The 25,590-nt window shown below is 42.5% G+C and overlaps 1 protein-coding gene across 2 annotated transcripts in view; it reads left to right on the top strand.

Moving 5' to 3' along the window:
- The first annotated feature begins 2,993 nt into the window (after nucleotides 1–2,993).
- The window catches only part of KANK1 (KN motif and ankyrin repeat domains 1), a 203,631-nt gene continuing 181,034 nt past the window's right edge, over nucleotides 2,994–25,590 (top strand). For both annotated transcript variants that reach the window (XM_047767723.1, XM_047767722.1), the window contains exon 1: nucleotides 2,994–3,046. The gene's annotated coding sequence lies outside the window, so the exon portion shown is untranslated. The remainder of the gene's footprint in view (nucleotides 3,047–25,590) is intronic.

The following is a 25,590-nucleotide window of genomic DNA, read 5'->3' as shown; positions in this document are numbered from 1 at the left end:
TAAGTAAAGACCTCTTAGAAAGACCAACAATAAGAAACATATAACCCAAAAATGAGCAAAGGATTTGAAAAGACATTTCTCCAAAGAAAATGTAAAAATGGTCGATAAGCATATGAAAACGTGCTCATCATCATTAGTCATTAGGTAAATGCAAATTAAAACTATGAGATACTACTTCATATCCCCTAGGATGCATACAATAAGAAAGATGACAATAACAACTATTAGCAAGGATTTGTAGAAATTAGAACCCTCATAATGGGAATGTAAAATAGTACAGCTACTTTAGAAAGTGTATTAGTTCCTCAAAAACTTAATCACCTGAGAGAAATGAACAGACAGGTTTACATGAAAACTTGTAGATGAATGTCTTAGTAGTGTTATTCTTAAGTGTCAAGAAGTAGAAATAATCCAAAATGCCCACGAATGAATTAATGGATAAATAAAATGTAGTATTGTCCATACAGTGGATAGCTATAAAAAGGAATGATACATAAAACACGGAAGAACCCTGCAAATAAATGTTAAGAAGCCAGATCCAAAGGCTACAAGTTACATGTCTCTATTTATATGAAATGTCCAAAATAGGCAAATCCATAGAGAAAGAAAGTGCATTAGTGGTTGCCTGGGATTAAGAGGCAGGGGGAATGGGGAGACACTGCTAATAATATGAGGTTTCTTATTGAAATACTAAAAGTGTTCTGGAATTAGTGGTGATGATTGTATAGCTGTAAATATATTCAAAAATCACTGAATTTTGCACTTTAAGAATAAATTTATATGAACTGTATCTCAATAGGAAAATAACTAAAAAGAAAGTAAAATTTCAAATATAAATCCACTAAAAATTCAGAATCTGCCCTACTTTTTTTTTTTTGTCTTTTTGGAGTGGCACTCAGGGCATATGGAGGTTCCCAGACTAGGAGTCAAATCGGAGCTGTAGCCGCTGGCCTATGCCATAGCCACAGCAAGGCCAGATCCTGCACCATAGCTCATGGCAACGTCGGATCCTTAGCCCACCAAGTGAGGCCAGGGATTGAACCTGCGTCCTCATGGATACCAGTCAGATTGTTTCCACTGAGCCACTACAAGAACACCCAAAATCTGCCCTACTTTTGATTGATTAGGCTTGCCTACTTTTGAGGACCTACGAAATAAGTTTACTGACTAAATGTAAGGAAGGAGAAATAAAGGGTGGAGGGCACTTTGTGCATGCAGGAGCCTCCTTGGGAATAAGTATTCTTTTCATAGAATCTATGGACATTTTGGGGGGGCGGGATTTGAAGAAGATCTACTGAATCCCTATAGCCTATTATACAGATGAAGAAACTGAGGCCAGGAAGGAGGAGTTTGCTTACTGTCACCCACTGAACTGGCAAAGGCGCTGGGACTAAAAAATGAGATTTCTTGCCTTTGTGCATCTTTGAGCTGCCCTTTCCTCATCCTCTTCACAGGCAGGGGCCATCAGTTTCAGGAATTTGCAGATGTGCTTTGCTGGGAACATGTAGGAAAGCATTGATTTCAAAGCCTCTTTTCCCCAGAGGCTAGAGTCTTGTGAGGTTTGATGACTCTCACTTTAACCTACTTGCAAAAATATTGTTAGTGCCTAAAGCTCCTCTGGGGTGCTTGCCTGTTGGAGAGCTCAGGGAGAGGGCCTCCCACCCCTCGCCTTAAGAAATTCAGTGACTGGAGATCTGGCATTAGAGTTTCTGGTCTGGGTAATATACATATTGTATATATATTTGTAAAGTTGGTCTTCCCGTCATGTTTATTCAAACCATTTTCAATTTGAGACAGTCACTGCCTCACTTGCACCCACTGAGGTTGCTCTGAATCGAGTATCTAACTTTCTAGTTAGGTCTGAGCTTCGGAGGCAGGCACTGCGTCTTCTCTGGAGTCCCTCGAACACCTGTGCCCTTCTGGACGCGTATCCTTTCCTTTCCGGCAAGGACTCCGTCCCGCAGCCGAGCCATCATGAACGCACGGATTACTCGGGCCGGACCAGTGACTGTCCCGTTCTGGCACCTGCAGGGAAGCAGATCCCTGCAAGTTCTAGAGTATCCTTCATAAAAGAGCTCCGGGGAGTTCCCGTCGTGGCTCAGTGGTTAACGAATCCGACTAGGCACCATGAGGTTGCAGGTTCGATCCCTGGCCTTGTTCAGTGAGTTAAGAATCTGGCCTTGCCATGAGCTGTGGTGTAGGCTGCAGACGCGGCTCGGATCCTGCGTTGCTGTGGCCCTGGTGTAGGCCAGCAGCTACCGCTCCGATTTGACTCCTAGCCTGGGAACCTCCATATGCCGCAGAAGCGGCCCTAGAAATGGCAAAAAATCAAAAGGGGTCCGGAAACAAACCAACAATCACTCAGCAGTTTCTTAGCGGAGTGGAGGAAGGGGGCAGTTAAAGCGACTAGGCGGGGGTATTTACCGTGCCAGTCTCCCGCGCCTCCAGGTATTCTTCCCGATTAAAATGACAGAATCAAACTGACGCAGATCTTCCTGGGAATGGATTTTTCACCCCTCGCGGGGAAAAAAGTAAACACACGCTGCCAGCAGAAGCGTGCCCGAAGGGAGGGAGCTACTCTGCCTACTTCTTGCCTGGCAGAAGTCAGCGGGCTGGGGTGAGGCGGCAGAGGTGCACGAAGGTGCCTCGTGGGCCAGGGGATTTGGAGAGACGCGCAGGCGCACTGGGGTCTGCCCGCCGACCCGCTCAAGGGTACAAAGAGAGCGCCGCCGAGAGTCGGGGTTCCTTGAGGTCTCGGAAACCTCCTAGGGTTTCCCAGGCTCGAGCTGTCCCTCCTGCACTCTGGACACAGCTACAGCCGTATCCCACCCGGAGTCAGAGACTTCCTAGCCTCCTCTGACTTCCTTGCCCGCGGCTGTGGCAGCGGGGCCCAGGTGGGTCCAGTAGATTTCAAGGTTTAATTCTGGCGCTTGCCAGTCTGGGCTGGCTCCGCCCCCCGCCCCGCCCCCTCCTCTGAGGTCCTGGAGTCGCCAGCGAAGCAGCGAGCGGCGGGTCGGGTGCCGCAGGTCGGGAGGATCCACTGGAGGTGAGTGGGACTCGGGCTGCGTTGCGCCACTTTCCCCCGCGGGTGGGCGCGGGGTCGCTGGGCTCCAACCATTGCCGGGGGCCGGCCTCTGCTCGTAGCGAGGCCAGCTTGGCGCGCGCCAGGGCGCACGGCGGCAGTGGCGGTAGAGGGCAGCCCCCACGGGCTTCTGCTCACCCGGGTAACCCCGGCGGCCTCAGGGCGGTCTAGGAACTGGGTCCGAGAGGTTCCTGCGGCCCCGAGGCAGGCAGGGCTTGGCGCCCTGCGGCGACGGGGCTCGGCTGGTCTGGAAGGGGAGTGAGGCGCCCCTGGCTGGGGGCAGCGGAGAAGTCCGGGCCGGGCGGCGGGAGGGTGCGGCGCCTCCCTGGCCCGAACGCGTGGCCCTTGGGTGCTCCCGGGCTCTTTATTAGTCCGAGATGGGGTGAGAGAGCTCTCCGAAGCGTCTCCGCGGGAAGTTTTCGGCTCCGCTCTGCAGAAGGGAGTGGCAGTCGACCCCTTTCTTCCTCTGTCTCTGGGCAGCAGGTGGCCTCGGGTAGCCCTCAGCGGACTCGGGGATGGCTCCGGCCAGGGTTGGAGGGGCCAGGAGGTGGGGGAGGGGTGTGGGTGCGTTGGGCCTCCGGGGCCGGTCGTATCTGACCGGGACGGCGTGGGCTTTGGAGGATCCGTGGAGTTCTGGAGGTCGTGTCGAGGTAGGGTGCGAGCGCCCTTAAGCCGACTTGTCCTTCAGCGCCCCCACCCCCCGCCGGTCCTTCCAAGCCCCTTGGGCAAACACGCTGGAATCCTGCGCTCAAGTCAGCCACCTCCCCTTAACCGTTCTTTTCCACCTGGATCCGAGCGGAGCTTTTAGAGGCAACTTTTCGGGTAGGTCCTGCAAATCAGCAAGAACTGTGCTGCACAGGGGTGACTTGATGAAGGCTTTAGGCGAGTTAGCGTTGAAAACAATCTATGGCGTCCCCCAGCGCTCACTCTCTGCACTCGTCTCGACGGAGGTTCATCTTGTTGAATTAATTAATGAAATAAAATATCATGACGGGAGCCCTGAGACTAAAAATGTTCATCATCCAGATCTATAATTGTGCACTTTCTTGCTCTGACTTTCCTCACATACACTTCTGAGCTGGATAGAAATGAGGGGACAGTTTCCTCATTTTTAATTCATGAGTTCATTCAACTTGATAGTTAGGTGGTACTTAGCTGTCCATCTGCTAGTTGCTCCTTTCATCCAACTTTCTCTCCAAAAAATTAGGCACTCCCATACTATTTTAAAAGTTAAGGTATAAACATGCCATAAATTCACCCACTTAAAGTGTACAACTCGGTTGTTTTAAAAATTATATTCACAGAGTTATCCAGTCATTTCTATTATCTAATTCCAGAACATTTTCATCACAGACAAAAGTAACGTTCTACCCATTAAGCAGCCTTCCCCTTCCCCCAGCCTCCCTCTCCTCTCCCTTATTCTAACAGTATTCTAAGGTGAAGCTTTCCCAACAAATTGCATAAGAAGACTGAGAGATTAGCAGTGGAAGAAAAATTAAGAATGGGCTGTCCTCTGCCCCCTCTCATACTTTAGGTGTGGCTTGTATTTTTCCCAGCAAAGGCTTTTTTTTTTTTTTTTTTTTTTTAAATAAAGGATGAATGGATGAAAGGAATAAGAGTGGGGAGAAACTATTACTGTTGAGAAGGGGAGGAAAAGTAGTCTGGGGAACTGTGAAACCTTCCCTGTCCCAGCAACCTGCCTTTCTCACTTCTTCCCTGGAGATGGTGGGAGAATCTCCCAGATCTCTCCAGAGTAGCACATGTTTCATTTTGGGAAGAAGTCTGTCCCACATTGGGAATAAAATTTATGATGGAAAAAAGAAAAAGAATGGGGAGTTCCCCTTGTGGCTCAGCGGGAACGAATCCGACTGGGAACTGTGAGGTTGAGGGTTCAATCCCTGGCCTCGCTCAGTGGGTCAAGGATCCAGCATTGCTATGATGTGTGCGTATAGGTCACACACGCGGCTTGGATCTGGTGAGCTATGGTTGTGGTGTAGGCCGGCAACTACAGCTCTGATTAGACCCCTAGCCTGGGAACCTCCATACTGAGGGTGCAGCCCTAAAAAGACAAAAAAAGAAAAGGCAAAGAAAAAGAATGGGCTGTCCTCTGGTGAGATTACAAGGTCTAAGGATGGAAGAGAAGTTTTTTAGTAACTGCCTCCTCTAAAAATATGCAAATTAGGAATGCATTGTATCCCCCTAGGTAGGGCACATAGGTGCTTTGGGGCACTTTTTGCACTTTAGATTTGCCAGGTCCACATACCATTCTAGGCTTACCTCAGCAAGTCTGGGTTCTGTTTTCTGTATGTGTGTGTGTTTTGGGGAAGGCATTAGAGGGAAAAAGACTGCAGGTTTAAAAATAGTTTTGCTTTAAATTATCCAAATTGTCCCCAAAGAAACCACAGGCACATGGCCACTAGAATGGATATATTCAAAACTTAGGTTCATTTCAGGAGTATCAGCGTCTGCTTTTGGATAGTCCTGTGAGCTAATGCATTAACCCCTTGACCAGGGAGGAGGAGTAGAAGGAGGATGGGAAAGGGTCTAGTTGGGGAAAATTCCATGTGTTAGGGAAAGGAGTTGAAGAAGGGCTGAACGGGGAGTGCTTGTGCGAGCTGAGGTCTGTTAAAGTGGAGAAAGGTGAGCAGATTCGGAAGCAGAAAGGGGATCTAGTGAGAAATTACAGACACTTCACTTAGGCATTTGTTGGACTATTTGTGCATGTTTTAGGGAGCAGAGTTGAAGTTATCCAAATTACGCAACAACCCCCACACTTCTGCCCTCCAGTCAAATGAAGCCAAGTTGGTTTCAAATGTTACAGGATGTTTTATGCCTGTTCCATGGATGGCTCGGCTTAAGGGTCTTTTTTTTTTTTTTTTTAAGTAATTTTTAAAAGTTGAATTATAACATACATAGAAATCTTAAGTGTACAGTTTAATGAATTTTGACCAAGTGAACATACACTTATAACCAGCACTGAGATCAAGAAACAGAGCATTGCCATGCTTTTTTCCAGTTACTTTCTCTTCTCAAGGTTTATAGATTAGTTTTGACTTTTTAAAAAAATTTTTTTAATTGAAATATTGTTGATTTACAATGGTTGTGTTAATTTCCATTGTACTAGTTTTGCCTGTCGTCATGCTCTATATACATGGGATCATATGGTAGGTTTATTTTTATTTATTTAGTTTTTTGATATCTGATTTCCTTTACTCAAAATTATGTTTGTGAGGTTTAGCCATGTTGCTGTATGTGGCTGTAGTTCAGTCATTATCATTGCTGTCCAGTATTTCATGGTGTGACTTTACCATAGTTTGTGTATTCTGCGGTTCATGGGCATTTGAGTTGTTCCTAAATTTTATTGTAAATAGTGTGACTGAACAATCTAGTACATGTCATGATCCACATTACACATTCGTATAGGGTATGTGCTCAGAAGTAGGCTTGCTCTTCACTCCTCTCCTCTCTCTCAAATAAAATTCAGTGAAATTTTCTCTAAGGTGAAGCTTGCTCCACCAACTTCCATTTAGAATAAACCTGTTAACAGTGAACTTTAATAAATAGTAATTACGTTTCTGTTTTGTGCAAGACCTTAGTGGGGAAATTTAGACACTAAGACCTTCACAAGGCTCATAGAGGTGGGGGGATATAAAGATACAGAATTGAGTTGGAGGCAGAAGGATGGAAATATCTGATATAAATGGCTCATTGGATATGTAGGGGAAATTAACACTGGGTAGAGAGATTTGGATAGTATTTGGGCCTTAAAGAATGTGTACAGGTGGGGATTAGAGTAAAAGGTATTGCAGTTTAGGCCATAGCTTTTGAAGAAGCAAGACATTCCAGCAGTGCTTGACATATGATAGCATTGCAGTCAGTCACATGTTTGGAGACCCAGGTGAATGGCAGTTTGAGACTATGCCCTTTGTCCAGTGGCTCAGGGCTGCTGAGGCTGCCTAGTGATCTTTCTGGAAGTGTTGTAGCTCTGGACCCAGACTGGCTAGTTTGAATTTAGGTATTGTTGCTGTGTGACCTTTTGTATAGTTATTGAACCTCTCTTTGCCTCAATTTCCCATCTATAAAAGGGGGTTAATAAAAGCACTCCCCCCATGGGGTTATTGTGAAGATCAAATGAGTTAAAACATAGAGAGAACATGTGTACATAATAAGTGCTAAGCATGTGTGCAGTTGTTTCTTTAATTTTTAATTGTTTAAATTTCCGTATTAATTTTTATACACAGTAAGAATAATGCAAACAACAAAGAAGGGTTTAAAATGAAAATTTAAACCCATTATTCTCTGATCGCAGCTCAGCTATAGTCTCTTCTCAGGTGTGATAACTATGCACTATTTCTGGTTTTCGTTGTTTTGGTGGCTATCATTGAACAAATTACCTTAAAATGTAGTGGCTTATACAATTGTTTCATGGTATTATGGGTTCCATAGATTAAGGATTCAGGCAGTGCTTGGCTGCTTCTGTTTCTTGTAGTGTTGACTGAGTTCTCTGTGTAGCACTCAGCTGGTGAGTAGGTGATCTGGAGAGTCCCAGAATGCTGTTCTCATGCCTTGTGCCTTGGCAGGGATGTCTGGGAGACTAGTCTCAGCACTCACTGTTGACTAGAGTGCCCACACATGGCAATTTTAGCATAGTGGCCACAGGTAGTTGCACCACCTAAATGGCCACCAGCTTCCCCAGGGTTCTGAAGAGCAACAAACTAATAGGATGTGATAGGTTTATAGAAAGATTGTAAGGAATTGGCTCTCATGATTGTGGAGGTTGGTGAGTCTAAAATCTGCAATGTGGGCCAGGATACTGGACACCCAGGAGAGCTGGTGTTGCAGATGAAGACCAAAGGCAGTCTTCTGGAGAATTTCCTCTTGTTCAGGGAGACCAACATTTTGTCCTGCTCAGGACTTCAGCTGATTAGATGAGGCCCACCCACATTAAGGAGATCAATCTGTTTTACCCCAGGTTCGCCAAATAAAATGTTAATCTCACCCCAAAACGCCCTCCAGGTGGACACAAGCAATTAACCTGAGCTCTGAATGCCTCAAGTGAACCAGTCAGAACCTTCATGGCCTTTTACGACACAGCCTCAGAAGTTACATAACTTCGCTTTCATCAACTCTGTTGGTTGGATCAGTCCCAAAGCCTGCTCAGACTCAAGAGGAGGGGACATAGACCCATCATTTGATGGGAAGAGTATCAAAAGATTTGCAGCCTTCTTTTTAAACTGCCACAGTTGACACTTGATTTCACAAATGTGACAATAGCTATTAACTCCCTGCTAAGGAGATTTTGTATTACCTCCCATTTCTCTTCCTCTCTCCTCTGCCTCTCAATACTTGTTAAATACCCCCTCTTTTTTTATTTTTTTTTTCTTGACGACACCCACAGCACATGAAAGTTTCTGGGCACCGGTCGCAGCTATGGCAATGGTGGATCCTTAACCCACTGCACCACAGCAGGAACTCCTATCCTATTCATTTGTGTGTGTGTGTGTTTTTTTTTTTTTTTTTTTTTTTAGGGCTGTACCCATGGCATATGGAGGTTCCCAGGCTAGGGGTCTAATCGGAGCTGTAGCCACCGGCCTGTGCCATAGCCACAGTAATGCAGGATCTGAGCTGTCCGTTACCTACACCACAGCTCATGGCAACGCTGGATCCTTAACCCACTTAGCGAGGCCAGGGATCGATCTTGCATCCTCATGGTTGCTAGTTGGGTTTGTTAACCACTGAGACACAATGGGAACTCCTCCTATCTTGTTATTTTTAATCGTATTAGTTTTAGTTTTCTGTCTCTTTTTTGTTGTTGTTGTTACCTTTATAATTTTAAATAAAGCGTTCCACAATTGATAAGGCCGTGGAAAAGTGAAAAGCTCAGATTTGTTGAAATGAGTGTGTGTGTTTGGGAGGGCAATGATGAAGGACAATAGAACTGTCTTGAATGGGGATGCCTGACAACCAGGCTCTTATTAAAACACTCCAGCCACTGGGTGTGAATTGCCTGTGAGATGTACTCTGAGCAGAGCAGGCGATATAATGTAGCAGTTTTTATTTCTCCCTTTAGCTTCTAAACTCAGATACCGGTTTGCCTTGTCCTTCCTCGAGCTTTGCGTTTAAATTATGGATGCTGGAAGCAAATGGTGTTGTCACTGATGGAGAATCTTAAAGCAGATACACTATTGAGTTGGGTATTTGTGTGTGGGTATATACAGCAGAAGAACCTGTCAGAAAAAAGTGTCCTCATGCTGCTAGTTACAGAAGCAATCAGTTAATGGAAACAGTTACATATTTCAGACACTGTCAAAAACCCTGTAGGGTGGTTTTGTTTTTTTTTGTTTTTTGTTTTCCCCTTAATTCATTTAGTTAATGGAATTGAGCAATGGGGCTTAGTTTAACTCTCAGGAGACATACTAATACCTTTTTGTAATTATCTAATCCCTTGAGAATCACTCAAGAAGCTCCATTTTTTTGGTTTACATTTATTGAATATTGCAGTTAAAACTCCTTTTGATATTTATATAATTTTTGGCTTGATTAGAGGCAAGAGTTTAAATTTGTTGTGTGCATTTCATTTTGGGCTATATTTATTTAGATTTCTTTTGGTAATTCCCCACCTTTGACCTTGGGGAAAAATATGAAAAAATTATTGGACTATAGGTAGAAACCAAGTCTGGATTTATCCATCCTTCCTTCCTTCCCCCTTCTCCTCACCTCTCTCTTACTCTCTACCATTTTCCCCCCTCCTCCCTCTCTTTTGTATTCCTCTTAACAGAACTGCTCTTTCCTATAAAAATACCTACTTAAGAGTAGCCCTTTTTAGGGGCTGGGATTGTCCTTATTATGTGACATTATGACTTTCTTTTCTGTCAAATCTTCTTCATCTTCTTTCCCCCAAATAGAGCCATAGACCCAAGCTGGTCATCTTTGTATTACATTCCCTTTCATTTGCTACTCTAGCACAAAGGGTATCCTTCTAATATTATCAATTACTTTAGTCAGTTTTTGAACCTTATGTGTGTATATATATATATATATATATATATATATATATAGAATCACAGAGTGTGTACTTTCTTGTGTCTGACTTCTCTCACTCCATGTCATAGTTGTAAAATTGATCCATGTTATGGGTTGTTTATTTTCATTGCTGTATTGTATTCCATTGTGTGATTATACCCCTGTTCATCCTCCTGGAGATGTGCATTGGTTGTTTCCAGTTTAGGGCCTATATGAATAGTGCTGTTATAAACAATTTTGTGCATGTTTGCTCATGAACATGTATACATTTCTGTTAGATAAGTGTCTAGGAATGGAATTGCGGGGCCACACAGTTCAGCTGTAGGAGAGACAGCCAGAATGGTTTTATTAATCTTTATTTCCAACAGTGGTGTGTGAGTTCCAGTTGTTCTACATTCTTGTCAGTGCTTGTTATGTCTGTTGTCTTATTTTAGCTGTTCAGGTAAAAATGTGTTAAATCGAATTCCCCAGATGACTAGCGAAGGCAAGTGGCTTAAAGAGGGCTTTATTCTTTTTGTTGCATAGCCTAGTGAGGTAGAAAAGGTAGACCAGTTCACGAATTCATTGAAATTTTGTATCAGTTTATTTTTTTAAACTAGTCTAGCTTTTCTGTTTCTCCATGTTGTAAAATTCATTTCTTGTGAGTTTTTTTTTTAATTGATGGGAGATGCTTCTCGAGATTTATTACTAATAAAAGTTTAAAGAATGGAAGTTTGTAAATAAACTCTTATTAGTTCTGAGAATGAAGATATTCACCATACTTAAAGACTAAATTTTTGCTCCTGTGGTTTTGCTCTTTCAACTCTTCTACTTAGTTAAATCAATCTATTGATTTTTGCCATTCCAAAAAATGTGATTTTTTATATTTTTATGCCTGAGTCATGCTCTATAGTTGACCAGGAATTAGGTTACCTGAAAATGTAAAAGAAAATTTGAGTTTTTGGTATGTAATTTTTTTAAAGGAAAAACACAGGGACAAGTTGGATATTGTAAAGCTTCAGTATCTGTGCTGAAAGTTTTTTTGCCATTTCTTAGAAAATGAAATAAGTAGTTTTGTTGAAACTTAACATATGATTTGGTGGACTTGAATTTGTTTTATTTGCTGTTGGCCTTTTAATTCTGTTTCTCTTTAAGGTGTCGATTTTATCTTCTCAGTTATTTCTTTTTAAGGATTCCTTGCCTCTTAAAAATGCAACCTAGCTCTGTACTTAGTGTGTACAGTTCCTTCTTCCTTTAAATATTACTAGGGGTATTTCTGACCAAGGGATAGATGCCATTGGTCTTACATACTTTTAAGTTATTTGTGGGTACTGTTCAGTTTCTTGGTGGGAAGTTAAATCCTGGGAGGCATAACCTGAAGGGTATTTGGGGAATCCAGCCTTCTGACCTTGAGGGCATAAAAAAATTTCTCTGCCTCCAGAAACATCACACTTTGATCTCCTTTCAGAGTTGTGATTCAGTAGTGGGAGGAGAGTTGGCTGAATCCCTATCAAGGAGAGGAGGCCCGCAGAGAAATAACTGAGGTTTACTTACTACAATTCCAAGTTTCTCAGCCCTGGCAGGGTTTCAGTAACAAATGGGTGGGAGAAACAACTCAGATAGTTCACTGCTATGAACGTTTTGTTATATTTTTTGATTTTTTTCTTAATGTTGAGGGAATTGAAGATTAGTCCTCTAAAGAAGTTATGTGAACTTGTGTTCTGATGTTTTTTTTTTTTTTTTGGTTTTTTGGTTTTTAGGGCCACACTCACGGCATATGGAGGCTCCCAGGCTAGGGGTCGAATTGGAGCTACAGCTGCTGGCCTATACCACAGCAATACCAGATCTGAACTGCGTCTGCGACGTATACCACAGCTCACATCAATGCCAGATCATTAACCCACTGAGTGAGGCCAGGGATCGAACCTGCATCCTCATGGATGCTAGTCAGATTCGTTTCCACTGAGCCATGATGGGGAATCCCTGATTTGTTTTTATCGGGGGATGGGGATTGGAAAGGGGAGCAGTTGTGGCTATAGACTGATGTCTAAGCACTGTTGATCATGTTGGGAATGGTAGCCATGTAGGTGGGTGGGAGCACTGTGGCTTTTTATGGAGTGGCCAGGTTGGGAGGAGTGACTAAGTTATGCTTTGTAGGCATTCAACAGTATTTGTTGAATGACTATGTATAATTTCATCAGTGGCATGCTTGGGCTGCCAGATCTGCATGAAGGTACCAATTCATCAGTTATTATAGTGGTTTAGGTGCCCACTAAATGGTAACCTGTCCTGTAGGTGATCAGGAATTTCATACTTCCATCAGTTGAAGTTTAAACATTTTGGTTACAAAGAGATTTGTCCTGACAAGATTCTACCCCACCTGCCAGGTGTGTACCTGAGTCAGATGTTGATTCTCCAGAACTCCTCACCACACACACCTTTTGTGTGTGTGAACTTAAAGCCATGAAAATACTGGAAGTTATTCTCCTCACAATCAGTGGACTCCCCTTCCCTTTTTCTGGCCACATCCACAGCAGGTGGAAGTTTTCTTGGGCCAAGGATCTAACCCTCACCACAGTTGCAACCTGCACCACAGCTGCAGCAGTGCCGGATCCTTAACCCATTGTGCTTACAAGGGAACTTCCTCAGTGGACTACTTTTTTCAGAAGAGCTTTAATCAGTTTTTAGACTAATAGAAAAGAGAATTGCTTCTTTTTGTTTCCTTTTTTTTTTTAGGTTTATTTTAGCCAACCGCAGGAAACAAAAGGCTACTGTTTGGAAACCAGGAAAAGCTAATTGGAAAGACTTTGTTTTTCCTTGGTGAAATCCCCTGTGCTCCTAGAGGTTTTTGACACCTTCTAGAGAACCAGAGTAGCTCTCACTCAGAATAGAGTGCTCCTATGTCTGGGCTCAGTTCTGCCTGTTCTTGGGAAGGGTGTGCCAGTGGTGCACCTATTAAAGTCAAAAATGAGTAAGAAGACCTTGAGGACTCTTAGCCAGCCCAGAAAGATTCAATAAAGTAGCTTTAGTACAATGGAAAAAAACCTATCATTTGCCTGCCCTATCAACTTTGCTAGCAAAAGGAGGAAATTCTGCTCAAGGGCTTGAAGTTAATATAGTTTATGAATCATTTTCTTGGGAACTTTCAAAGAAAAGGTGTTGTGAACCTCTGGCCCCACTTCCCAGTTGACCAAATAACTGCATTTACCCATTAATGGTTTGAGTCCTGACTTCAAGCTGTTTGTCGCATATTAGCCTGGGGGTGCTGAATCCATGGGAACTATGCATCATTCTGAACACTTCCTTTTCTCTACTTGACTCTCAATGACCTAGGGCAGCTTTTCCTTTGCCATCTCTTCTTCATTTCTTAACCTTTATTTTTAGATGGGTCATGCTGAAGGGACCTGATTCAGAGTAGGGCAGTGGTTAGGGGTTCAGATCAGCTGCTTCCTGCCAGGCATGTGTTTGCTCTGTGTGTCTGAAAAAGGAAAGTAATACAACTATGTCATGGCATTTAAGTGTGTCTTGCTGTGGGAGGTGGGCGAGGGTGGGAAGAGGGAGAAAGGAGGTTAAGATAAAGGAAGGAACATCTAGGGTGTGGTATTTCCTGTCTGTCAGTCTCCCTAGGGGAAAAAAAATATCAAAAGAGCTATCTTGTTTGCCTATGGCCAGAGAAGCAGAGAAAGGGTTGTGATCCCAGGTGGTACACAGTGGATCAAAGAAAAGGAACCCTGGGAGCATGTAAGAAGGCAGAGGCAGGCTCAGGGACCTTGGTCCAGTAGGAAACCCCAACACCACCCTTCTCCCTTCTCTACAAGCTCCTATACAGTCTTGGCTGAACAAAATAATCTTTCTCTGCTTATAACATGAAGATAACGAAAGACATTGCACAGAGGAGCTGCGAAGATCTGGGAGATAAATAGATGTGTAAGCCTTACCCAGGCTTCCTTGAAATCTGATCATTGAAGAAGCCTGTTGCTTCTTCTGCTACCCCAGGCCAAGGAAACTTTCACTGGCTATTTAGGATAATGGGATTCCTGGTCATTATTGGGAAGCTTTTGAGGTTGGGGTATTTTTATCTGGGGGCACTGGGATGGGGAGAGAAGAGATATGTTCTTGGGATCATAGTTTGTGCTTTGAACATCTCTTCTGGGAGATACCCTACAGAGCTGTTGGTTGTGCTGAGCTGTGCTGGAAGCATGCTGTGGGACTTCAAAGGTCTGGTGGTGCAAACCATTCACGATTTATAACAAAGTTTCCTGGGTATGATGCATAAATACACATGATTATCTGTGGACACATTACTGATTAAGTTGGTGATTGCTTGTATCTAAAGCTTTGGGGATGTGAGGGTAGTGACGATGTATTTATAGTTCAGGGCCTATGCAAAGTCTGGGTCCCGATCAGTTAACTAGTTAACATTCCTTAAATCAGTGTCTGTATGGACCCGGAGGATTGAATCTATTTCTCATAGCAACATGTTCATTAAAATTAAGAACTTTGATTCATCGGTACAAATTAAGTGTAAAAGGCAAATCAGGGGTTGCTGCTGTGGCTCAGCGGGTTAAGAACTCCACGCTGTCTCCATGAGGATGGTTGTTCAATCCCTGGCCTTGCTCAGTGGGTTAAGGATCTGGTGTTGCCTCAAGCCGTGACATGAAGGTCGCAGATGTGGCTCAGATCCAGGTGTTGCCTCTGTGGCTGTGGTGTAGGCCGGAATCTGCAGCTCTGATTTGACTCCTAACCCGGGAACATCCATATGCCACAGGTACGGCCCTAAAAAGAAACTTGACCAGAATATGTAAAGAATGGCTACAAATCAGTCAGAAAAAGAGAAACAGTAATTGTAAAAATGAGCAAGAGAGCATTTAGTATCAGTAGTCATCAGGAAAATGCAAATAAAAGCTATCATAAAATACCAATACATACCCACCCAAATGACTAAAATTAAAAAAAAAAAATCCTGATAACCAAATGGAGATATGGGAAAGCTCAAACTCTTATATACTGCTGGTGAGTATGTAAATTTAACTACTTTTGGAAAGCTGTTTGGACTTACCTATAAAAGTGAGCCAACATACATCCTGTGACTCACTAATTATACTCCTAGATGTATGTACCCAACAGAAGTGAGTGCATAGGTGCATCTGAAGCATTTGCAAGAATGTTTATAACAGAATAATATGAAACTGATAGCATTAACAGCCTGAATCCAGCCAGAACACAGATTGGGACTTGAACCCACATGCCAGGACTCAAACCCAGCCAAATCCCAGATTGGGACTTGAACCAGTGTGTTGGGACTTGAACCCGGTCAAAACCCAGATTGGGACTTGAACCAGTGTGTTGGGACTCGAACCTGCCCAAAACCCAGACTGGGACTTGAACCCACGTTTTCACTCACCCGATGTCTGGACTTACTGAGGTTCAGGTTCTTTGTGCCTCTGCGCAGAAGGAATTCAGTGAGAGACAAAGTGATAGGCAAGAAACAGATTTATTTGGATAGAATGCTTGTGAGAGACGCAAGCCGGCAGGCAAGGAAGCTTTGCCCCAAGGATCCGCCCGTGGGCTACAGTTTGAACATTCCAGGGCATTGGGGGTTGGAAAGGCCCGCCTCTTCCTTTCTGGAAGTAATAGCTCCCCCTTAGTATCCGGGTAAGGTGTGTATTCAAATCATCCGCAGAAGTGTGGTCCTCAAACTCTTGCCCTTGGTCTGAATATGAATGTAGGCCTAATCCCATCCCCCACCCAGTGACCTGAGGCAATGCTCAAGGCTCCACTAGTGAAGCCAGCCTGCCTTGTGCATATGGCTTTCTTGAGCAATTTATTAACTTACAGTGATCTCCCAATGTCCCCTAAGTTTCCCTCTTTGAATATTACCCTTTATTGGGACTTCTATAACTACCTGTGCCTACACCATCGCTATCAAATAGAAACATAATAGAAACAATCCAGATATCCATGAATGGGTAAATAAATTGTGGTATGATTATGCAATGAAATACTACACATCAATTAAAAAAAAACCAACTTACTGCTACACAAAACAACATGATATGACTCTCAGAGATAAGATATTGAGTAAAAGCATTCAGAAATAAATGTACATATTGTATGATTTCATTTATATGAAGCTCAGAAAGAGGCATAAATACTCGATGGTGGCAGAAGTCAGAATAGGCAGAGGGATGTGTTGACTGGGAAGGTGTGCATAGGGCCACTTCTGGGGCCTTGATAATGTTCTCTGTTTTTGCTCTAGGTGGTGATGACATGGATATGTTCATTTGTTAAAAAAAAAAATCATCATAATAAATAACATTTATGTACTTTACTGTATGTGTGTTATTCTTTAATATTTAAACAGTTTAAGATCAAGTATTTAAAAATAAACCACTAGTTAAAACAAACAAGGCTTATTGACTGCAAAAAAGAGAGAAACTCATTTAAACTGGCTTAAGCATCAACAATAAGAAATTTGACCTAAACAAACAAACCAAACAACCCAATAAGGAATTTGTTGGAAGGAATCCAGTTGAAACCCAAGGACATGGTAGCCCAGGCATTCCTCCTGGGAACTGGGGAGTTAGGGCTAGGAGTTATGATTCCTTTTGGACGCTCATGGTATCTTGCCTCTAGCATTTGCACTAATTGGTTTTCTCTACAGAGCACTATTCTCTGCTTCAGCAGAGAATATTCTCGCATGTGGTGGAAAATGGTAGCACAGCTCTTGCTTATCATAACCTTCCAATTCAAGCCTAACTCTTTTTTATATCACACGGTTCATTCTTTTTGGCCCCCTCTCATTCCCTGCTGATTGGCTTAGCCTGTGCCTCCTTTTCCTAGCCCTAGAACCAAAACCATTATGTGCTCCAGTCAGCTGTGGCCAGAGAGGCTGGGATCATATAGAAGACACACAGTAACCAAGGCTAAATTTTGGTGGATTTTTTTCTAAAAAGGGAAATGCACGTGGGAAGAAAATGGTTGCCTTCCTAACAAACACATTGTGCTGAATGTCTGCTTTCTCCCATCTTTTCCAACCACTATTTGGAGTAAGGAAGAGTCTCCAGGAAATTCTTTCTTCCCCTGCAACCAAATCCGACTGTCATGTCTGCTTCCAAACCACATCTCAGCATCTTTGACTTAATTTCTTGTTGTGTCTCTTCTACCACAAACTAATTTGTAGGAGAAACTGTTGTTACCTTGCACTATTTTGGGATTAGGAAATAATTTATCAAAATCATGCTTTGTATCAAATTATAGGAAATATTGTTCCTAACTTGATTTGAATTTAGCAATGCAAGTAGCCTTTCTGAGTATCTATTATGGGTTTGCTAACCCTGGAAGTGAGAACTGTGGGCTTCCAGATTTAGGACTTTTTCAGAGAGCATAGCATTTTTTCTCTCCTAGTCCTTTGGGTAAACTGTGGATTGCCTATAAAGCTTGGTTTATGCCTGAATGGGCTTTTTTAGCATTGCCTTTGACGTTTCACTAGCCACTTTCTCCCTGTGTTTTTTTTTTTTTTTTTCAATTTAACAGATGCTCACCACCACCTCTGGATATGACAATGTGTCAGCTTAGTTGTCAGAACATTTACTAAGAGTTCTGATTCTCTGGATTTCTAGCTTACCAAGACTTCATCACGAATTTCCAAGAGGTGGTGTTGAATATTTTTTCCTTCAGAAATTAAGTTTTTAAGTGAATTCATTTTTTAAATGAATTCATATTTTTATCAGAGTAGCTATGAGAGGAGTATGAACTTTGGATATTCCTTGGCTTCTAGAAAAAAAATTGAGAGGTCTAGTAATTTTAATCAAGTTCTACTTTAATTGATCATTTGAAAAAGTATTTGCATCGTCAGGTCTTACATCTGATTAGTTAAGATTTCTGGGCAGGGACTAATACTAAAAACTGAAAATGAACCTAATCTAGGAAATTTTTTTTTGTCTTTTTTTGGTCTTTTTCCAGGGCCACACCTGAGACATATGGAGGTTCCTGGGCTAGGGGTCTAATCAGCTATAGCCACTGGCCTACACCAGGGCCACAGCAATGTGGGATCCGAGCCGAGTCTGTGACCTATACTACAGCTCACAGCAATGCCGGATCCTTAATCTACTGAGAGAGGCCAAGGATCTAACCCGCAACCTCATGGTTCCTAGTCACATTCGTTAACCACTGAGCCATGACAGGAACTCCAAACCTAGGATTTTTAAGAATGATTTCTACATCCCATAAAATCTCAAGCAGTTACATTTCCTTGTTTTGCTTGGAGACTGGTATGCCAGTTAAGTTTATAACCTTGATTCTTGTTTTATCCTCACATCAGTTAGAGATTAATTTCATGCCTGTGGAAGGGTGAGCTGTTGAACCTTATCTTCTTTGAACCTACTATTGTTCTCCACAAAGTCTTCTAAAGGTCAGTCAAACAAGTAACTTAAGTTTTCCCCTCCCCCCTAAAGCACATATTTAGAAGGTAAAAACTTTAATTAGAAAAAGGCAGATGTTATTTTCAGTTTATTATATTCATTATGCAGATGGTTAGCATGAAAATTCACTGCATATTTATTTTATGTTGCCTTAGGTATTAAGTGTTCCATTGAGCATTAAAACTTTTTTAAATGAAATGTTGGTTTCATTTCTCAGTTTTGACTAAATGATGCTCAGTGGTTTAAACAACATATTTTAATTTCTTGTCCACGTAAATGTGATGACCGTGGCTCTGCACCAAGTGTCATCTTTGCTCTACATCCAGGCTGAATGATCCACTCCAGTCTGGGACGGAATCTTATAGGGGTGAGCAAGGGTAAGAAAGGAAATGACCGATTCATTCACGGCTAGTAGTGCTTCTGCTTATATGTTACTTCTACTCATATTCAGTTTGCTGAAGCCAGTCACATGGCTAAGCCTACTATCCAAAAGGTAGAGAAATATAATTAATTCTTCCATCTGGAGACACTGTAAGTCACATGACATAGGTATAATCCTCTTATGGGGAGGGCAGCAAATAATTGAAACAACAACTGAATCAACCACAGTGGAAAACTATATTTAATTCAGAGATGTTTAATGGCTATATGCTGATTCAGAAACGGTTTTTAGAATTGATTAAATCTGTGTTCCAGGGTTTGTTTTGAAAAGGTTATGCTTCAGAAATCTGCCCACGTATAGAAAACAGGGTCTAGTTTTTGTACAGAAATGATTAATCTTTTATGAGCTGCAGAGCTGTGCCTATAATTTGGTAACTTTCCACTCATTGTTTTTCAAGGGTCTAGATCTGTATTTTAATCAAGAAATGACTCTTTACTCTCTGGACTTTTATTTCTTGATTTTCCATGTGTTAGTGCTATTTTATTGGTCACTGTTTTTTGTTTAATTGTATGAATTAATATGGTCTTGGCAGCCAATTAAAGGCAGATGGTACTATTAAGAGAAGGATAGAGATGGAGCCTTTCAGTGAAACAAAAATTTATTAGAGCCTAGTAAATATACCCTGGTATTTTTCTTTCAAAAATGAAATTGCTGAGCTGTTGCTAATTTTCTTACTGGAAAAGTTCTATCTTATTAAAGAAAAAATTGCAAAGTCAGAATCATTTAAAGAAAGATGGCAGATTATAATTACACTTATTGCAAGATACAGAACTTTAGTGCCTTGATTTGGTATCTCCCTCTGCATGTTGGAGAGACTCAGAACTCTGTTTGGGGCCACAGAGGTTTGGTCATTCCTATACATTCACCCTCACCCCCTTTGTATGAGGGCCATCTGTTTAGGCAAGAGTCTTGGATAATGGCTGAAATTTTTATAAGAATGCTGCTATATCTTCGGCTTGTCTGACTTTTGCAGGAGGTAGACCAACCCTTGTTTAGTGACATTAAATGCTGTGGTCTGGGCTCAGCTGGAGCTCGTACCTGCCCCAGCTGTTAATGAAAACAGAGAAACAGTGCTCATTTGTGAAATTCCAAGGGGTCTTAGACCATCCATCAGAATGTTGGGGACTGGGAGTGCTGCACTTTCTTTTCATTCTAATTTCTTTTATTGAATTAGCATATATTATGTCCTCAGCTTACATTATAGAGGGATAGTAAAGAGTGTAAGAAATACCCATAGGAAACTCTCACACATTGTGATTCCTTTTGAGGCCAAGGCGGAACCTGCCCTAGGCCTCCTTATCAGGCAATGCTGAAACATTTCTTGGAAAAATGATTGAATACTGAGTCTTGTGAGAGGTTGTGATTTCCTTATTGTTGTGGTCAAGTTTATACCTTACTGTTAAACAGCCATGTAGAACTTCATGATAGTCATTTTTTGCTAACTAGTATAGGCCTCATTCACTATTATGTTCCTTGGTTCTGAATTTAATTATTTTTCCTGCTTTAAAAACTAAGGTAAAATAGTTTTGAAAGATGCTTGAAGCCCTTTTTGGAACAAGATTGTATATAGCACATGTATTATGCTTCCTTGGTGCATTAAAAATTATAAGAGGGTCTTACAGGAAGCACACAAAGAAAGAAGGGGGAGGGAGGAGTGCGAGGGGCTTTTTTTTTTTTTTTTTTTGTCTTTTTAGGGCCGCACCTGCTGCATATGGAGGTTCCCAGGCTAGGGGTCAAATCAGAGCTGTAGCTGCCAGCCTATACCACAGCCACAGCAACATAGGATCTGAGCTACATCTGCAACCTAGAGCTTAAGGTAATGCCGGATCCTTAACCCACTGAGTGAGGCCAGGGATCAAACCTGCATCTCATGGATACTAATCAGATTTGTTTCCACTGAGCTGAAGTGGGAATTCCATGAACATTCCTTTCTGTGCTCCCTTTGTCTCCTGTATGGTTCTCACAAGCAGATGTGTGTGCTCAGGAGATTACAGGGTTCTCTGGCCCTTGTCCTTAGGCTCATGACAAGAGACTCTATCTAACTCTTTGCTAATGAGAAGGGGCTCCTGGTGTGCTATGGGGTCTGCTCCTGGTGTGCCATGGGGTCTGCTCTCCAGGCCTGGACCGAGAAGTGGGATTAAACTGGAAGAAGGTAATTAACAGTGTAACGGACACTTCTGCAGGGACAGATCAGGAAGAGACTACACACTGATTTGGGGGGTTGAAATTAGTCTTTCCCAATGAGCTACTTTGGCATCTAACCCAGCTCATTTTCCAAACCCTGATATTCTCCTTGGGTTAGCAGCGTGTGTCTGCCTGTGCACTCCTGACTGCTGGCCTTTGACCTGCCCTAGTTTGTCCTTCACTGCCCTCCCTTGGTGTTGACAGATCATGGTAATCAAGCCAGAATTGGCCAGAAGCTCAATGCCTGGACTGCTGTGCTGTAGCTTCTCCTTGGAAGCATCTTCCATAAGTTTTGACTTGATGTTATGCCGTTTGCTGTTATTGATGGATAATATAAAGTATGGTCATATTACATTTTTTCTACACCTGCTTTTTCTCCTCCTGTCTTGCTAGCCACTCCTTCTCAGTTTCTTCCTCTAGTTCTTCATAGCTTTGATTTTTTGGGGAGTCCTAGGGCTCAGTTCTTGATCTTTTCTTCTCTGTAGACACTTAACTCCCTTGGTCATCTCATCCATTCTCATGATCTTAGGTACTATCGATATTCCAGTTATTCTCACGTTTATTTCTCCACCTCTGGCTTCCTTTCCTAACCCCAGGCTTACATGTCCCACTACCTCCTTGTATCCCCACCAGGATGCCTGAGAGCAAGGCTGAAACAGAGTTCTTGGTATTTCCCCAAATTCGTTCTTCCCACAGTCTTCCTTATTTTTTTTCTTTTTGGCCACGCCTACAGAATGCAGAAATTCCCTTGCCAGGGATTCAAACTGAGCCACAGCATTTGCCAGCAATGACAACACCAGATCCTTAATTGCTAGGCCACCAGGGACCTCCATCCCTGTCTTTATAGATAGTGAAAACCTCCAACATGTGGCTGTCTCTGTTCTCCTTTCTCTCACACTCCACCTAGAATCCATTAGCAAATTCTGCTACTCTATCTTAGAAATATATCCAGAATCTGTCACCTCTTCCCCCTTTCCACTGCCCCCATCATCTCTCACCTAGATCACTGCAGTAGCCTCAGAACTGGTCTCCCTGCTTCTGCCCTTACAGTCCATTCTCTACAGCGGTCCTTTAAAAACAGAAGTCAGATGGTGACACTTTTCTGCTCAAACCCTCTTTTGGCTTCCTATTTCTCTAAGAGGAGAAGTTGTTACAGTGAACCCCATGGCTTTCTTGACCTGGTTCATCCCTTGTTCCTCTCTAACTTCCTTTCCTGTGCTTGCCCTGCTCTCATGCTCAGTGGCACTGGCCCCTTGCTCTTCGTCAGCCTGCCTGTGTGCTACCCCTCAGAGCTTTTGCATGGGCTGCTCTTCTCATCACCGTGCTTGTTCATGCTGGGTCCTTGCCCGGGCCCAGGTATCAGGACCTCAGGTGTCACCATCTCAGCACCTTAACTGTCTGTTCAGAATTGTAATCTGCCTTCTCCTAATCTCCCTTGCCCAGCTCTTGCTTTACTTTTCCCCCATAGCATAATAACAGATAATTTACCTACTGTGTTTGTTGTCTGTTGACTCCAGTAGAATATGGGCTTCCCTAGGGTAGGGATCTTATCTGGTTTGTTAACTGATATATATATCAAAGCTTCTAGAGAAGAGCCTGGAAATGTAGAAGACACTTAATAGGTATTTTTGGTAAATAAATAACTGATGAGGATTTGCTCTGCTTATTCAGAATCCCTCATAGGAGGAAGTGTATATTTCAGTTCACTGTTGCATTTAGAGTATTTTCCTGATAAACAGGGACTTATCCCCCGAGTCACGAAATTTCTACTCAATCCTATTTCCTTTTATGCTTTGGCTTCCAGGATACTAGGAACTAAGTTTTATGCTCAGCTTTGATAGTGATTCTGTGTTTCAATATGTGGATAAAATCATACAGTCATTCCCTCCCCCATCTTTCATTTGGTGAAAAGTTGTTCTGGAGTTCTTTTTGTTTACTTTTGGACAAGAACTATGCCTTTTATTGTTAGACCCTTCAAGTAACCTTTGGGAGTGAATGGTGTATAAGAATTCATACCCATTCTACAAAGGAGAAGTCACAGTTTATGAAAGAGATTTGTTTGTCCTAGCTTATAGCTGGTTTTCCTTTGAGCCTCAGCCAGGGTGGCACCATTGTTTCAGGTAGTGCCACTTACTGGTTTGATCAGTGTTCTAAAACAGCAATATTGGATATGCTATCTGTCTGTAGGCTTTTATTTGGTTAAATAACACTTATGCAAGTATTAATGTACTTATAAACTACTCTTTCTACTGCTTAGGCTAGTTAGTCCCAAATTCTTCCATTTTAAACCCAAAGATGTTAATTTTTTTTTTTTGGTCTTTATTTTGCCTTTTCTAGGGCCGCTCCTGAGGCATATGGAGGTTCCCAGGATAGGGGTCTAATCGGAGCTGTAGCTGCCAGCCTACGCCACAGCCACAGCAACAGCAATGCAGGATCCAAGCCGCGTGTGCGACCTACACCACAGCTCACTGCAATGCCGGGTCCTTAACCCACTGAGCAAGGCCAGGGATCGAACCCACAATCTCATGGTTCCTAGTCGGATTCGTTAACCACTGCACCATGACGGGAACTCCAAAGACCTTAATTTCTGACAGAATATCCTTTGAAGCATTTCTTGCCACAGTTCAATAAAAGGAATTGTTGGCTAAAACCAGAAAAGACTAAATTAATGGGACGCTATTCTTTTGGACACATAAGTGATGTCCTTATGCATGCTTTTCAGATGAGAGTCATTCTAGGGAATATCCAAAACTATAGGCTTAAGTGTCTTCGTGGAAGTAAAATTTGCTTGAAATTTTGGAGAAAACTTTTTTCAGTTTGGGCAAATTCTGCCACAAAGGTGCTTACAAAAAATCTGCAGAATTTCGTATTTCTAAGGTGGCTAAATATGAGTTAATGATTCTCTAAGTGTTGTACTTTTATTCAAGAGGCATATAGTGATGTTAGCACTGTGATCTAGGAGAGAAAGCCTCAAAGGCTTGTGCCAGTTTCCCTGCTCTCAGGGTTGCTGCTTGTGCATTAGAACCAAAAATGGGGATTTAAAAGTGACTCTTAGTAACAACACAGCTGGTTTTTTAACAAATTGAATTTGTTACCCAGAGGATCAGTAGTTTCAGTTTGTTTTAAAAATCTGATTACCTAAAGCCATTAGTTCTTGCAAATTAGTTCAGCTTCCTATTCAAGTTGCTTTTAATCAAGTTCTGCATACAAGCTCACACACATCCCTAACTTTACCTCTCAAAAGAATGAGGTACTGGAAAACACAACAGTACTGGGAATTCTTATTTTGTTTTGTGGTTTTAGCCACTTTAAAATTATAAAAATTACAAAGTTAATGAGAAAACCTGAAAAATCCCAAACTCTTTAAGGAGTGTGTCCACTCTGGCCTTGTGTCTGAAGAATTTCTCCCAAGGATGGTTCAGCCAACTAATGCTTGTGTACCCAAATCACAGGCAGTACCAGCATCAGTAACCTAAAAAACATGGACTGCATTTTAGTGCTGTTTGCAATATGGGTTTTATTATGTTGGCAGTGTAGCTTAGTCCATCATTGCTTTTCCTGTGTGGACTATATTGAATATCATATGGCTGTATGAGAAATGTTAGACACACACACACACACACACACACACACACACACACGGAATATTACTCAGTCATAAAAAGAACAAAATAATGCCATATGCAGCAACATGGATGGATGGACCTAAAGATTATCATGCTAAGTAAAGTAAGTCAGACACAGAAAGAGAAATACTGTATGAGATCACTTCTGTGTGGAATCTAATTTAAAAAATGATACAAGAGAACTTATTTATAAATGAGAAACAAATCCACAGATTTCAAAATCAAACTTATGGTTACCAAAGGGGAAACTGCCAGGGGTGGGGGGAGAGGTGATAAATTAGAAATTGGGATTAAGGTATACATATTTTGTCTTTTTGTATTTTCTTGGGCCACACCCATGGCATGTGGAGGTTCCCAGGCTGGGGGTCTCATCGGAGCTACAGCCATAGCAATGCCAGATCCAAGCCGAGTCTGCGACCTACACCACCTACACCACTATTCACGGCGACACTGGATCCTTAACCCACTGAGCGAGGCCTGGGTATGAGTGCATCCTCATGGATAGCAGTCAGGTTCGTTACCACTGAGCCACAATGGGAACTCCTGTCCCAAGTATTCTAATTGGTCTATTTTCATTTATTTTTCTGGATGCAGAGTGGTCTTCTTGATCTAGAAATTTCAGTTAAATTTTTTTTTGTCTTTTTGCCATTTCTTTGGGCTGCTCCCACGGCATATGGAGGTTCCCAGGCTAGGGGTCGAATCGGAGCTGTAGCTACCGGCCTACGCCAGAGCCACAGCAACGCGGGATCCGAGCCGCATCTGCGACCTACACCACAGGTCATGGCAACGCCGGATCGTTAACCCACTGAGCAAGGGCAGGGACCGAACCCG

Source organism: Phacochoerus africanus, chromosome 2, assembly GCF_016906955.1.
Source record: "Phacochoerus africanus isolate WHEZ1 chromosome 2, ROS_Pafr_v1, whole genome shotgun sequence".
Taxonomy (NCBI): domain Eukaryota; kingdom Metazoa; phylum Chordata; class Mammalia; order Artiodactyla; family Suidae; genus Phacochoerus; species Phacochoerus africanus.
The sequence above is the reverse complement of the archived record's forward strand: the minus strand, read 5'-3'. Positions and strand labels throughout refer to the sequence as shown.